Source organism: Rousettus aegyptiacus, unplaced genomic scaffold, assembly GCF_014176215.1.
Source record: "Rousettus aegyptiacus isolate mRouAeg1 unplaced genomic scaffold, mRouAeg1.p scaffold_m13_p_18, whole genome shotgun sequence".
NCBI classification, from domain to species: domain Eukaryota; kingdom Metazoa; phylum Chordata; class Mammalia; order Chiroptera; family Pteropodidae; genus Rousettus; species Rousettus aegyptiacus.
In genome coordinates, this window is record NW_023416293.1 from 8383949 (window position 1) to 8400000 (window position 16052).

The 16052-nt window shown below is 34.7% G+C and overlaps 1 long non-coding RNA gene across 1 annotated transcript in view; it reads right to left on the minus strand.

Moving 5' to 3' along the window:
• Window positions 1-2050: 2050 nt before the first annotated feature.
• LOC107498966 overlaps window positions 2051-16052 on the minus strand; it is a 501046-nt gene continuing 487044 nt past the window's right edge. The window contains exon 7 of the long non-coding RNA XR_004955409.1: window positions 2051-2108. This is a non-coding gene — a long non-coding RNA (uncharacterized LOC107498966). The remainder of the gene's footprint in view (window positions 2109-16052) is intronic.

The window sequence follows — 16052 nt, forward strand, 5'->3', positions numbered from 1 at the left end:
ATTAATTACTGTCATGATGAGGTTTGCAATGAAGGTTGAATAGTTATTCTCCGATGAACAAATCAAATCAACTCAGACATAATTGCTCAATCTAGTATATTACTCTTTAGATGAACAATCTATATATATGAATATATATATGTACATATATTTATAGGTGCAATATTACTAAATCTAAGAAATTTTGACAGTAACAATTTCTAGATATTATCTAAACATATTCAGGAAATCAGCAATGTTATAAATGTTGGAAGTATATTTCAACACATTGTTTTCTTATTTAAAATGCACGTTTCTATATTTATGTGGTATAAGAAGCTACACATGTTTATGGAAGCACATAATTTGTCTTTGGTTGTGGTTTTTCCCTTACACGAAAACGAGTTTCCTTTATACATTTATAGAAACATTCATCTCTGTTATAATTTTGTAGCTTAATAACATTTAAATATTTGATATAGATGGAATGCATTTTTGTGTAAGTAATGAGGTTGGATATAGTTTTTCTCTTAATTGCACTGAAAACACTAGGTAATCTGTACTTCTGTGGTTTTAAAATTATGCTTTAGTATGTTTTAAATTCCCATGTATTCCTGAGTCTGGTTTAAATTTCTAACTTTGTCATTCTATTTCTGTAAATATGTAGGACATTGGACATTATGTATAAATGTCTGATTGGAAAATGTCACTCTGTCACATTGAAGTATTTGTCTAATCTCATCTTACTTTTTCATCACGTAAGTGAATTATGGTCATATTTTCCTCAATTTTCAAATATACCATAATAGTTTTAATTAATTAAAGTATTTTTGAATTTATAGATTAATTTACAGAGATGAAAACTTTATGATCTTGAGTTTTCCAGTCCTAAACAATAGTGCTTTCCTTTTAAGTATTTTTAAGTCCTGAAAAAGAACTTTACAATTATTCAAATACAGGTCCTGAACATTTAGTTATTTTATATTTATTGCTGCATTATTCTCTTTTATTGTCTCCAGAAACTTATTATCTGACACATTAAATTTTTCTATTAAGCCCTATAATTAGAAAGCTTCGAAAATGTTGTTAAATTTAGGATATAGGTTTGTGACTGAAATTATTAAATCTTAAAACCTGATTGTAACTTTCTCTCCTCACATTTCTCAGATAATACTGATGGTAACAACTTCTTCAGACCTCAGCACTCCTTCTAAGTTCCCCAAATGCTTTCCAGATGGAATCACTACTTCAAATGCTTAAATTAAATGACGAGCTTGTGAACTTTGCCCTTGGAATCACTCTACTAGTCAGAGTGAATAACATCAACTTTATCATCCATTCATAGTCAAATCCTTCATTCTCTTTGCCATCATCATCTTGTTTTGTTTTATTATTTTTGAGCTATTTCTGGACAGTTTTGAGCAAGAAGCAGATAATCTATGAGCTTATAGCACTGAAAGAAAATTCTATTAAAAGATTTATTAGACTTCACAGAATTATTCCTATGTCAACATACCAAGGTAGCAACATCATAAGCTTTAATGACATTTGCAGATATTTCATTAAAATTTTTAATGTATCGAGATCAGGATGTTGAAACTTACTAATATTGACAAAGACTAATGCTGGACCACACACCTACATATACTTATCAAATAGTTCCTAGATTCTCATTTGCTATATCCAGACTGATGGCTGGTACAGTAAGGTGAATAATGCTCCCACCCACAAATATGCCCATGCCCTAGTCGCTAGTCTTGTGGATGCCCCCTTATACGGTAAAAGGTGTTTTGTTTGTTTGTTTGTTTGTTTGTTTGTTTGTTTTTAGGTGTGACTACAGTTCTTTAGATAGGTTATCTAGACTCATCCTAGGTTATCTGGGTGGGCTGACGTAATCCCGACAATCTATAAGAGGGTTTCAGGGGGAGTGGGAGCCAGACGAGAGGCCAATGTGATGGCAGAAGTGGAGTGATGGAGGAAGGGACAGCGAGCCAAGGAATGCATGTGGCCTCTAGAAGCTGGAAAAGGCCAAGAAACACACTTTCCCAACAGAGCACGAGAAGGAACTAACCTGTCAAGACCTTGGCTGCAGCCCAGTGGAACTGATTTCTGGCTTCTGGCCTCTGCGACTGTAAAAGAATAACTTTGAGTTATTTTAAGTCATGAATTTTGTTGCAAGTGTTAACAGCGGCAAGTAGGAAACATATAGTTTGATGAAATAAGTGTAGTCTCTGATTAGGTAAAAATGACAAACTGTTGAAGTCACCAGTCTTTTGGTTCTAGAAATTACAAAATTGCAGGCTGAATCCCCTGTATTTAGTGTGGTTAACTGTGCTCCACTTTCTTTTTCGGACTTGACCATTGAACTCTTTTTTAGATGCTTACAATGCTACTATTACTTAATACACTTAATTCTCTTGTAGAATTTATTCCCAGGCTTGTTGAATTTCCCTTGTAATTTCCTGCTCTGTCAGATTGTTCCACCCACCTCTCCACACATTACATTTAGAAACTTCCCCAAATGTGTCAATATTAGTAAGATACTACCAGGCTTGTATATTAAAGCAAAATAAAAATTTTTTGCTATTTTGGGCTCACTCTCCCTTGCTGCTCTAGGCATTAATTCATACATCATAAGAGCCATTTACAGTCTCCCAGTTGAGCTCAACTCAAACTACTGACCCATGGAATCTCGAGATGTATAAATGGCTACTCTTCGAGTCACTAAATTAAACATATCTTTTTCTTACTCTACAAAATACGGCTGACAAAATTACCCCTAAACTTATGGACTCTTTATTCTGTAAATCTACCTCCTGCAATATACTTAAATATACGTGATACTATGTGAATGGTATTGACAGAAAAGGAGGGAGATCATGAGGCCAGAAGAGTAAGATGGAGACAAATACAGAATCCAAGGGAGCCAAAGCTGGGAGCTACTATGGGGGTGTTTGAAGATCTCAAGGAACTTAGCAAGGTCCCTTCTGTTTGTCTTAATTTTGCACAGCAGACAATTCACAAGAGCCTGAGCAGGCACTACAGAGAAGAGCTGCAGTGCAGAGTGACCTCAGCCGGAAACCACCTTCCCAAAGATTTACACCTTCAGTGGGAAGATAAAGTAAATGACATTCCTCCCTTGGGAGACATGACATCTCTGAGAATTTATCGTTCCAGTTGGTTTTCATAAAGAATTTGAGTTGTATTTCAGACCTTTGACCAAATAATTCTAAGCTTAGATATGAATTTAAAGTAGTACAGTTGGCTTAGTGCCCTCATGTGTTTCACAGAACCAATCTATCAATCGATTCACACGAAAACCAAACCTTACAGTATTCGACATGTAGCATAACAACGGATGTGAATTCACCAACAAATCCTTTAAAAACCAAGGAAGGAAATATGATAGTCTGAAGAATAATCAAAAACAGAATCAGACTCATAAGGAGTCCCCACATCGAAACTACCAGTTATAGAACATATGCACGTTTATCATAATTTTTTTTTTTAAGGAAGAAAGGAAAAACAAAAGCAAGGCATTAAAATACTATTAAATACAAGCATGGATATTTGCAGAAAAAAGAAAATTTTATAAATAAAATACTGAAATGAAGATCCTTAAAGGTAACAAAAACTAAAATCTCTGTATATAAGACTAACATACTAGACAGATGAGAAGAGATTTAATGACTAAAGATAAAACTTAATAAATTACATGAAATTCAGGTCAAGGATACAAAAAATAAAAATTGTTCAGTCCAACTCTGCATTGCTGCAGCCCCCCACTCATGTTCGTTGATCTCATGGACCCAAGTGGCCATCTACAGGGGGGCACCCAAAGATCTGGTTGGTGGCTCCAACTGTCTTCTGAACATGCAGCATGGTCTCCTGATGGACATTTATCGGTCCTACTGTAACATGCCCCTTAAGTTCCCATAGTGACTTCTAGAGTCATGCTCAAACAGGCATCCCTTTAATAGGCTAAGTCTCCACTATCCCCCTGACTGACCATATGGCCAAGCAATTGGCCATCACCCACGAGTTCATAAAAACTAGTAGAGGCTTTTTATCATTATTCGATTCCTTTATCATTGCTTCGAAAACAGCATGCAATTCAACCCACTGGGCTTATCTGTTTTCACCCGCTTTGATCAGAGTGGGCAGGCTTCCAAGGGGAAGGCTGTCTATTCACCTTGGAAGGGCCACGGATCAAAGTCCTTGCTGGCCCATCAGCAGTTGTGTACAGGGCACTGTCCAAATGGAAAGGGAGTCTGGCAGCTCCTCACAGTTTCAAAGTTAGTCCTATGAGAAAAGAGGCTCCACCTGTATCTACTCCTCACCTTTCCTGATTAGTGGAAACAGATACAAGTTGTACTAGATAAAGATGCAGTGTAAAGAACTGTTTTCTTTCACAGACACACTGCTAAAGAAATTGATTTTGGCTTTCTGAAGTTAACTTTTGAAAATGTTTGCATGGGTATCAAATTTGAATATCCAAAGAGCCATGTAATCAGTAGAAAACTCTCAATGATTTAGGATATTGATCTGGAGATCTATTTTCCAAATAGCCTTTCAGAACGCACAAAAGATACATAATGTGTAACTCTTCTGAATCAAGGAAATAAGGACCTGCATATATAAAACTAAGGTCATTTATCAGAAAACAAAATCACCTTTCAAAATGTCACCAGTAACAAGTAAAAAATATTATTATTTTGTTAAATATCTTTAAGGAAAATAAAATAGGCTAAATTTGCTGGCAAACGAGACACATACACCCAAATACACACATGTGCATGTACACGTACACACACACACACACACACACACAACAAACAAACAAACAAACAAACAAACAAAAACCCCAGCACATTAAGAAAGTAAGCTAGCATGGATGACTGACTGCAGTGGATACTTCTTGGTGGCCAAAAAATATTTTAAAAGAATCTGAAGAATGAGTACTTATAAGAAAGGGAGACAAAATAGAGTGAATACAATACTGCCTTTGCTAGGAAAAAATTAAGATTAAAACATTAAATTTTGCTGGAGTCTCACTCTATATTTAAGCATTCATTCATTAGCATGTGTTTTTCTAGCATACTTCAACACGCTACCAGAAATCACTCAGGCATAATTAAACACATCAGTCTAGAAAGGTACCATGCAAATAGTAAATGTCAATAAATATTTCGAATGAACAGATTCATGAACACAGGAATTAAATTTCATAATGGAATTTAAGGGTTATTATATGTTGTTTAAATATTATTTCTTGGACCACATAAAGGGACCACCAAAAAAAAAAAAAAAAAGAACCTCATAGATTGAGATAGAAACCTATACATGTACATACTTTATTATTTTTAACAGATTATTTAGCAGCATAACAGGCTCAATTCTACAGGCTATGAGTTCAAATAGTCTGAATCCCATGTACCATATAAACATGCACACACAGGATTTGTGAGGCTCTGGCACACGGGCTAATAGAATTCACACCAGAAGGTTCCCGGTTGCCACGTGTTACTTACTCCAGATCTGTGATTTTTTTTTTTTTTTTTCTGATTACAAGTGTTCCTTAGCAATGTTGTTCAAGATCATCTCACTGCTTCAAATTACTGGGGAAGAAATCTTAAACCAACTTTCCCTTGTAAGAAGCCTATAGTTTGTCTTCGCTTAAATGAAAATTAAGAAGGGTGTTTTCTGCGTATCATTTTAAAGCCTGAAGTTTTTGAAAAGAAAGAAAATGATCCCCCTTTTTCTTTTTACTCATAAAAGATTTGATAAATTCTGTTACCCAAATATCCAGAGAGAAAACTTTACAAAGTGTAAAGAATTTAATGTAAAACTCTTTTACTGCTTCACGAATTTGACATACTAAACACAGGAACTGATTTCTCACTGCCCAAGGGTTATTTCTAAACTGAATAATGATAAAATTCTGTGGAATTAAAAAAATATTTATATAATTATAATTTTATATATTATGTATAATTTTATATATAATTATATGTTTGCATGTGTTTTTCTAGCACACTTCAACAAGCAATCATAAATGACTATGCAATTTAAACACATCAGGAAGGATGACTTCTCTACATGAAGCTGTATTCAAGGTTAGAATGAAGCATTATATTACATACGTGAAATATGGATAATTCAAACTGAGACGTTCTTTAAGTATAAAATACAATAAAAAATTAGCACTTGCAAACTTTGTAAAAAACAAAAATAAAATATATTGATAGTATCTTAAAGTTTATTGTTAAATGGCAATGTTTTAAATATAGCAGGCTAAATTAAATGTATTATTAAAATTATTTTACCTTCTTCTTACTCATTTTAAATGACTGTCGGAAATTTTAAATTACATGTTTTGATTTCATTAAATTGTTAGTGCTACTGTAAATAATTTGACCTTGCCTGAAAACAAGTTTTTTCAAAGAGAGAAAATGTTGGCATTATATTTGTTTTAAATCTCCATTCTTCCTACATATTTGTTTGAATGAGAATAATCAAAGTGTCTTCATTTAGTGAAGAATAAAATGTTCATTTGCATTATCATGCTTAACTTCTTTAAAGAAAAGCTTGCTTTTTCAATCAGTGAGTACAGACATGCTGGATCCTAATCTGGAATCACACAGAGAAAACCACGCTGTAGTTAGGGTTATAAAAGTAACGTCTGTGTAATATCGAATTTTATTCCTGGGGGAGAATATCTTATTCTCATGTTTTTAGTAAAATAAGACATCAATCAACAGAATAGCTCAAACATTCACTTGTTGAATAAAAAATAATTGCAAAGGGACTTGTAAGAAAAAAAAAATACTTGAGCATCATGAAAGCATCTAGTGACCTCTCAGATCTCTAAGGAGAAGGCAAGGTATTTGCCACAACAAAAATCCCGAAGGAACTAAAAGATCATAGAAGACAACAGCGAAAAAATATTTAGCAAAGAAAATCCCCTCATAAAAGCAAGAAAACTCAAATGCAGAGCTCAAATGCCTCCATTTATTTCCCTCGTTTTGATATCTACAGAATAGGAAAATCTATTTTCTTTGTCTATCAAAATGATTTTGATTCGCCATGTGTATTTCTTTCCTACTGCTGCTGTGATAAATTACACACTTATTGACTTAACTGAATGACTTCTAACACGAGGTGTTGGCAGGGTTGTGCTCCTGCAGGTCGTAGGAAACAATCCAGTTTCAATTTTTCATGGATTCTGAAAACTCTCTGCATTTCTATTAATAACTCTGGTCCTCCCCCTTCTCTTTTATGAAGAGCTTTGAGACTAGATTGCATTTACCAGAATAATCCAAAATAATCTCCCCATATCCAGGTCATTAACTTAAATCACATCTGCAACAGTCCCTTTGTGATGTAAGTAAACATAGTCACAGGCTTATGCTGCCTAACACATGATCTTATCACGAGGCCAACATGAAATATTCCAGCAACTTGGACTATAAAATAATGATATGTAATCATCTTGACTCATAAGAGAACACTGCAGTGTATGAATTAGTCAAGGTAGCATTTTCTAAACTGGATCTCAAATTTAATATCTCAGATCCATCCAATTATTTACGCAGACCATGGACTTGCTAAGTGCTCCATACCACATAGTCTATAAAATAATAAATTTGACCTTCTAAATGTATGATAATTCATGGATTTAAAATCCATGTATACTACACATGATATTTTTTAGCCCTTTGGAATAGAGCAATGAGTATTATAAATGTGGCCTTCGATCTTGGGAAACATGTACTCTACTATAATCAGGAGATATTGAGAAATGTCAACTTTGAAAAGTAATGTGAAAGGGAGAAAGTAGGATGCCAAGTAAGTGTATGAAAAAAAGGAACCTATGAGATTAAAGGGAATTCCTTCTGGAAAAAAAAAATTAATAAGAAGCACGAATAGTTGGCCAGGATACAGAGAAATTGGGTAGGAGTCTTCCAGGCAAAATGACAGAATGAGAAAATTCACAGTGAAGTGTAAGACACGGGGCTACAGGATGAATGATTTGTTGATGTGTCCTATGATGATGGAACTATGGGGTGAGCTGAGATAGAAGATAGATAATGGGCAATCATATAAAACATCCTTTTTTTTTTTTCTCTTCCAAGGTAGAAAGAACAGACAAGGCTAGGAAAATAACAGAAAGGCCAAAATTCAGGATGCATTTTCAATAGCGGAATTAAGAAACCCACGTAAAGGGTTTACTGCACAGGATTTGCGATCGATCGAATGTGGGAGGTAAAGGAGAGGAAGACAAAGATAATGGCTACTAACTTGCTATATGAGAATAAAGGGATACATGGTGGGGACTTTTTTTTTTTTTTTAATGGAGAACAAAATAAAAACATTGAGAGACAGAAAGATGGCAGGTGACAAAGAACTCAAAATTGCATTATGATGATAGATGTTTCTCTAAGACGTCCCGGTGTAAAGGACCAGTGGCTTATTGAGAACTCGGCTTAAGAGCTGAAAGGGAGTGTAGTATAAAACTAGAAAATGTGTACTCATAATTTTTAAAGATGGTAGTTCAAGATACAGAGCAAATGATAAGGCCATGAAGAGTGAGCAGTGGGAAGAGGGTGTAATGCAGAGCCCCGTTGGTAGAAGATAAAAAAGAAGTAGACAGACCAAAGTTACAGGAGGATAATCAGGAGAACATAGTGTCAATAAAGCCAAAGAAAATAATCTTTCCAAGGACAAATGTGATCAAGAACTTCTGAATATAACTCAAAAGGGAAGCAAGGTAAGAATAAAGGCGTGAATGCGAATTGAGTGCCACAGATGTTCTCTGGGATTTGGTTCCTCCAGAGCAAACCCTGAGATAAAGACTTTGGCACAGATCTCTTATTTGGGTTGATATGTAAGAAAGTTCCAGTCAATAAAAGGGCACAGAGACACCACTCGTGTGCGGGTTTAGGTATGGACTATCATTGTAGACAACAGGGCCTCAATGCAGCATGGGACCCTCTGAGATATCACAAAGATAATGCCTCGAAACAGTCTAGCTAGAGGACTAGAAAGTTTGGCCTTGACCAATTGGCTCTTGTTCCTCTGCTCTCAAATAACTTGAGTCCCTTGCATTCCTGAGCTTCTGTAGAAGTGAGCTGAGCTCACTGAGGCATGAGGAAATATTGGTGAAGAGGCAAGCAGAGAGTAATGAGCGTGTGCATTGGAAATGTCAATTATATTCCTGTGAAAAATTTTTATTAAATATTGACTGTGATAACATGAGTCCAGCAGAGGAAAAAAAGAACAAAAATGTATGGTGCAGTTAGTTCTCTAGAACCATCGACAATTCTCTGAAAATGGAGGAGAGCATGAGATGCAGAGCACCAGTGGAAGAAACTGAAAAGTATAATGATGATAGCAATAATTAACGTATATTGAAAACTTTTTATATGCTTGACAATATATAAACAAACAGAAAAGTCACTGTGTCCTTGATAAACTCTGAATCTATGAAGCCTCTATATTTTGTACAAACTCAGTGAACAATTAAGTTAATGAACTAAAAACCAATAGCTATTGGTTTTTGATCACGGTGAACTCATTCGAATGCATGTGCTTTCATTCCTTCAAGTGTCTAGAATCGGGATAGTTCTAAAAGTATTTCATAAAAATAATTGTGTTAAATAAGGTTTATTTTAGTTTGTTCACATATTAAAAATTGAACTAAAATTTTGCCTGGGGAATCATAAATAAACTTTATTTTATGCAATCATGAGATCTTTTAACATTTCCCCCAGTGTTTTCATATTCATAAAGCTATAAACGGCCATAGCAAGATAAAAAAGCATTCTGCATTTTAGTTTTCACAAAGTGTATATTAGGAGGCAGGAGTGTGGAAGAAAGGATGTGGTTATAGTTAGTTATATTTGTGATGCTTTGTAACTTTTTGAAACTGATGCCACGGCATTGTAAACTTCTCGAGTCTTTTATAACAAGGAACTCTTGCATCTACCTATAAAAATCCAGTGTCAGGTATGTAATCTCTTGCACTGAACATCAGAGCAACCGGATGTGCTGTCAGACAGTGTCTGCGGCAGTGGGGATGAATGGATAAAAGTCTCTTGGCCTCTCTTTTTTTTTTTTTGTCAGTTATTTTCAAGTTTTTCTTAGCTGTATCTGATGGTGGTGTAAGTCCGTTCATCTTGTTAAGCCTTTTGTAGAAAGTAACTTGTTAAAACTACCACTACGCTTTGATAAGTAAAAGAATACTTTCATTAATAATGCTTTGTAATAACCTTTTGCTTCAAAACGTGACGCACTTTGTCAATTTTTAAACAGTAATGACTTTGTGGTGCTGGACATATGACCAATTCAGCATATTCATTTGGCAGGTTATTGTCTTTTGGAGGTCACAGATGCTCATGATATTCTGAGCTCCTGTAATGATCAAAACTTCTTAAAGGGAAAGAAATACTCTTTTGGGGATCACGGCATTGAAAAGCAGAGCCATCCTATGGTGACTGACCCTTTCCGTGACCCTCTGTCTTGCTCTCCCCCTTATCCCTGGGTTACTTCAGGAGACCAGACAGCAGCCTCTCAGAAGGGGCCCCAGAGCTGCTGGCCCCATACAGAGGGTGTGAAAATGTACAGGAGCAGCTTGGCTCGAGCAGCAGGAGACGAAGCCCCTGCGCTGATCGTGGCTACAACACACTGCACAGCAGATGCAATGAATATTTTATGGAAACACAATGGAAAAGGAAGTATTTAAGGGGGAACACAGACACAATTATTGGGGCTGAAAAGTTGGACACGCAGTTCATGAAATGCTAGAAGTCCCATCCATGAAGACTTCGGTGTTGCTACGACTATGAGCTAGAGGTAGTTGCTCATATTCCCCAGGGAATTTTCACATTATTACCTTTTTCTTTTTTTCTTTTTACATTCTAAAGTAAAGGCCTTTCTTTCATGGAGGTTGGGCCCAGATACTCACTGTCCTTGGTAAACTCTGAATCACAGGGCATCGAGGTTCCTGGGATGCAGAAACAGATGGGTATTTGGCTGTCATTGTGGGTCACCCTGTGAGGACCAGGGCTCAAGGGATCAGCCCTAAAATCCTCTGTCAAAAATAAACTGTTTTCTAATCCAGAGATTACATGTTTTCTGTCAGAACACACAAGTACAAACACACACACACACACACACACACACACACACACACACAATTATATAGAAAACCTATCAACCACCTGCTCAGGGAAGTCCTATACTTCACTCCTCACTCTCTACTGCCTGTATCATGTTGCCTGGGTCCAGATCCTCTGGCTTCATCATCTAGACTTCGCATTCACTTCCTGACCCTGCTCCACGATGACTCCCGGCTTTCCATCCTCTGTTCTTCATGGCGGCCAGCCCGATCCTGTGGTTACACGCTTGAGTCCTTTCATGCTGCTTCTGTCACTCAGAGGACCCTGATTCCAAGCCCTGATTCAGGCCACATGCCCAGCACTTGCAAGATCATATTATCATCACCTGTATTATTATTGGTTATCTGGCCAAGAAAGACACTTAGGCTCCCCAAATCTCAACTGTATTAACTTTAAAATGGGCATGATAATACCCGCTATTCTGTCCATATAAGGCACTTGTGAGAGTCAAATATGATTTTCTGTGTAAAAAAGTATCTTGTAAACTATGAAACACTAAACAAAAAGATTTTCTTATAACAATTGATATCATCAAACCAAGTCTAAAAATAGTTGCCCCAAAACTGACATTCCCATTCACTAATTTTCCTCATGCTTCATCATATAAATAAATTGATTACTCATTGATCAAAGTGAGAATCAATAATGCAAATAAAAAACATGAAATGATAGTCTAAAATGATGTCAAGTGTGTTTGAGAAAAATGTTAGAACTTCTTATATTTATTTTATATCAACCCTTTTATATTTTTCTACATATTTTGAGATATATATATATCTATACATATGCATATATATACATATACATATACATATATATATGCACACACACACTGCATCCATATGGTAATACATGTATATAATTTATATATCACTATAAATGCTCAAAACTTTTTCTTAAAGGAGTGTATGATCAAAAATGTTTGCAGATCACACTAACTTAACTACAGAGATCTGATAGGGGTGTTTCTATATGCTGCTGTTACAACTAAATACTGAAATTAGCCTTAAATTATATGAATCTATGACCAATAATTCTCATTTTAGGAATATATTTAAAGGGGTAATTAGAGATAAACATGAAGAACTGTGCTCAAAAATGTTCATTGTGATGATATTTATAATAACACCAGGGGAAAATGAACCAAATGAAGTAAACTTAGATGTACCCATTCTATAAATACATAAAATGAAAAAAAAAAAAGCTCAATATAAGGAAATAGATAAATAAACAATGTTATATAGTTAGGCTAGGACACTACACAGCTTACTGAAGCTAAAATTTAAAAAAAATCAGATTTGATTTTAATAATTACTTTAAATAATATTTAAAAAAGAGATGGGACTATTCCAAAAATACATAAAAAGTAAAAAACATGACTAGAAATAATTAGGTGCACACCACACACACACACACACACACACACACACACACACACACGCACGTCCAATCGGTGGGATCTATCTAAATCATTTCCCTGTTTAAAATCCTTTGATAACTGCTTATCAACTATATTCTCCAAATTTGGTCCACAAACCAAACCACTTAAGAATCACCTTGCTTAACCTGTTAAATATATAAATTTCTGGACTCCACCTCAGACTTATATTAAAAGACACTAAGATCTCTGAGAGTAAATAATAGGAATCTATATTTTTCATCGACAGCCCACACAATGCTTACCTATACTAAAGCCTAAGAAGCACTGATAGATTCCTACACCATAAGCAGGACATAAAAACTATCCATAAATTGTTCCCTACCAACATACTCAGCCTTCATTCTTCTTCATTCGCAACCTTACAAGCTCCTGGGTGAAATTTTAAAAGGGCCTCTGTACACAGAAGGCAAAGAGAGAGGGAAGAAAGAGGCAAGGGCACTTTGGACTGCTAGGTGGCAGGTTTAGCAAGCAAGGGCATTCACGTGAGTCTTGTCTTGGCTGACTTCAATAGGGATAGATGTCTACATGCCTCCCGGAATCTTATACGTTTATATAGAGGCCTTAACTGGTTTCAGTCACATAATATCCTGTCCGGATGGTCTCTACAACGTTGCTTTCTCAAGCCTGAGTCCTTAGGATAGCTCCTTGTGTAGCATCGGTGGACACAGCAGCTAATCCAAGGACCAAAGACGGGGAGGCCATAAGCAGACTCCGATCGCCTGGGTCCAGCTGGCTGATCAATTGGCAGTCATGCCCTCTCGATGACCACCTCCAGCACTTTTTCACCCTTAGACCCGTAATTTATGTTACCGTATAATCAGGTAGTTCGTAGCAACCCCCAACCCGATCTGTGCCACGTTCCCGTGGCTGTGGTCACTTTGCCTAGAGTGTGCCTCAATTTCCATCTTCATTCTACCAATTCCTACTCAGCCTCCATGGTTCAGCCCACATCTCCCTCCAGAGGTCGTCTGAAGCCAGATAAGCATTCTTTCTCAGACTGCAAACATTAAGAATTTCATGCATTTTACAGTCTACATATTTGTATACAAACAATTTTACTACATATAGTTTTTAAACTCTTGCTCATTGAACTCTACTTCTTTACGAAATGTTCTTATTGAAGTCACACTGCTTAGCATGTTTCCTAGAATAGGGTAGCTTTTGATGAATTTTTATGAACTAAAATTTGAATTAAAGAGCCTATTACTAGCATTTTTATAAATGCATACATTTAGCAAAATTCAAAACCCAAATGATGTAATGTAGTTACATTACTTTTTTTTTTTTTTTTTTTACTTTTCATTTTATGAAAAGAAAGAAAAGCAGCCTAATCACTGTGGAGATCTCTGTTATTACATTGTGACTTCAGTTCTGAGAATCGCACAACCAGCCCCTGAATGTGTTAAGTACACCTCTGAAAGACACGCACGTACTATTAAGTTTGAAGTATTTGATCTCACGAAATGCAAAGACTATGTGACATTTATTTGTAAGAACTGTTCAAAGTGCTAAAGGCATATTTTATGTGTATTTGCTTTTATGAGACCTATCAAACTCTAAATAAATATTTTACTTATTTTAGGTATTCATTCATGCTTAGTATAAATGATTCTAAAAGAAATTTCAATGTAATCATTTTAATCTTATGTTACAACACATTAAGAATGTTCTGAAGTATGTGTGCATATTTGTATATTATAGTCATAAAGCACGGAGTATTATATACATAATATAAATCTCAGGAGAAGCTATGCTGCTGAAGTAAGCTAATGATCCTGTTCCTTGTGTCTGAATATGACTCTTAAAACATTCCAAGATCAGGTGTCCACTTATTATGTGAAAATAGAAGACAAAACTTGAATATAATATAAATAGACTGAAATTTCATTATAATAGATGTTGGAGGCTGTACTTTTAAATCAATAACATGCCAACAGAGTTTTTGGAGAAATAACCAGGTACCAAGATTGGAGTCTAGAAGTGAGTTAGATGCCAAAGGGAATATGAAAAGGAGCCCACAATTTGTAAAAAAATAATGCTGAAAACAACTACAATACTAAAAGACATATGCTACCATTAAATTATGTGAGAGGTGATACTTGGTGAAATGGGAGAAGAAGAAAATACTCATTTTGCCTGAAATTCACTGCAGGCAAACCCTGATAGTAGATTTATATTCAGGTAAGTTATATTCACTCAAGTTCTACCTTCTCACAAAAATCAAATTCTTTTTGGCTGTATTAGCTTTCTTAATTTTTCTAGGTTGAATAAAATTTTATTTTTCCTAAGTACTAAAGTTTCCTTTAGTACTAAGTACTGTACTAAAGTACAGTAGTTTTGTAATATATTACATTTACATGTCTGTCTCTTTCACCAGATAAAAGATTGGCTAGGCGATATCAAGGCATTATATCATATTCTTGCTGTATGCACATTACTTAGTTTTTTTCACGGTGTTCTGAGAAAATCTTCAAATATGTAAGATTGAGAGATTAATAAAGATCCCCGTGTCTCCTAAACTTTTCTCACAGTTCTTGCCCCAAGAAATTATAAATTACTGCAAAATTGATAGCACAGTGCCAGCTCTTGATTGTCTGAAGAACAAATTATATACTCAATGTAAAAATAAAATTTAAAAAATTCTACAAATAGCTAGAATCAATGACAAAATATTTATAAAGATTTTTGTTGAATTTTTCATAGAAAAATTACCGAATCTGATGGTATGTGATTAGACAAAAGTAGAAATACTACTTCCTAAACTAAAATTGTATTTACCATTAATTTCTATGATCAATTAAAAAGAAACTTTTCCTAAAATATATTTTATTATGTTTCTGTGATTAAAAAAAAAACTATAGTCATCACATATAACTTTTTTAGCTTTATAACAACTGCTCTTTATGAAATAATTAGTGTCTATGTTTTCTAGAATAGCATATACATTTTATTTCAATTTTTCTCTTTTGATATTTATCAAAATTGGATCCTAAATTGTTATGACATTGTGAGAGTAACATTTTTCATCTAAATATTAATTTGATTTTTGTCATTAATGAATTCTCATTATTATTCTTATAATTTTAATAATCTCATGATCCTAATGCAGAAATGTGAATTTAATATCAATTTTAGAATAAATTTTATTCAGTCTATGTTTGTATTGGCATTTTACTTTCAAAACAAATACTTCATTTCCATTCATCATATATTTTCCTATGCAATGTTTAAATTATATATAAAAATCTTTTGTTATTTATACCTTTACCTTTGAAAAATGATGTAGGTGGATGAACCAATTGTGTTAAATGAAGCAATACAATACACAAATGTAGTCCTTTGATTAGACACTAAGGGCTAGGAATTTCATATTATTATGTTAGTTATTATATCCACTTAGAGCACATCAAAAATAAGCTTGAATATTCTCTAAAATACGGTGGAAGATAAAG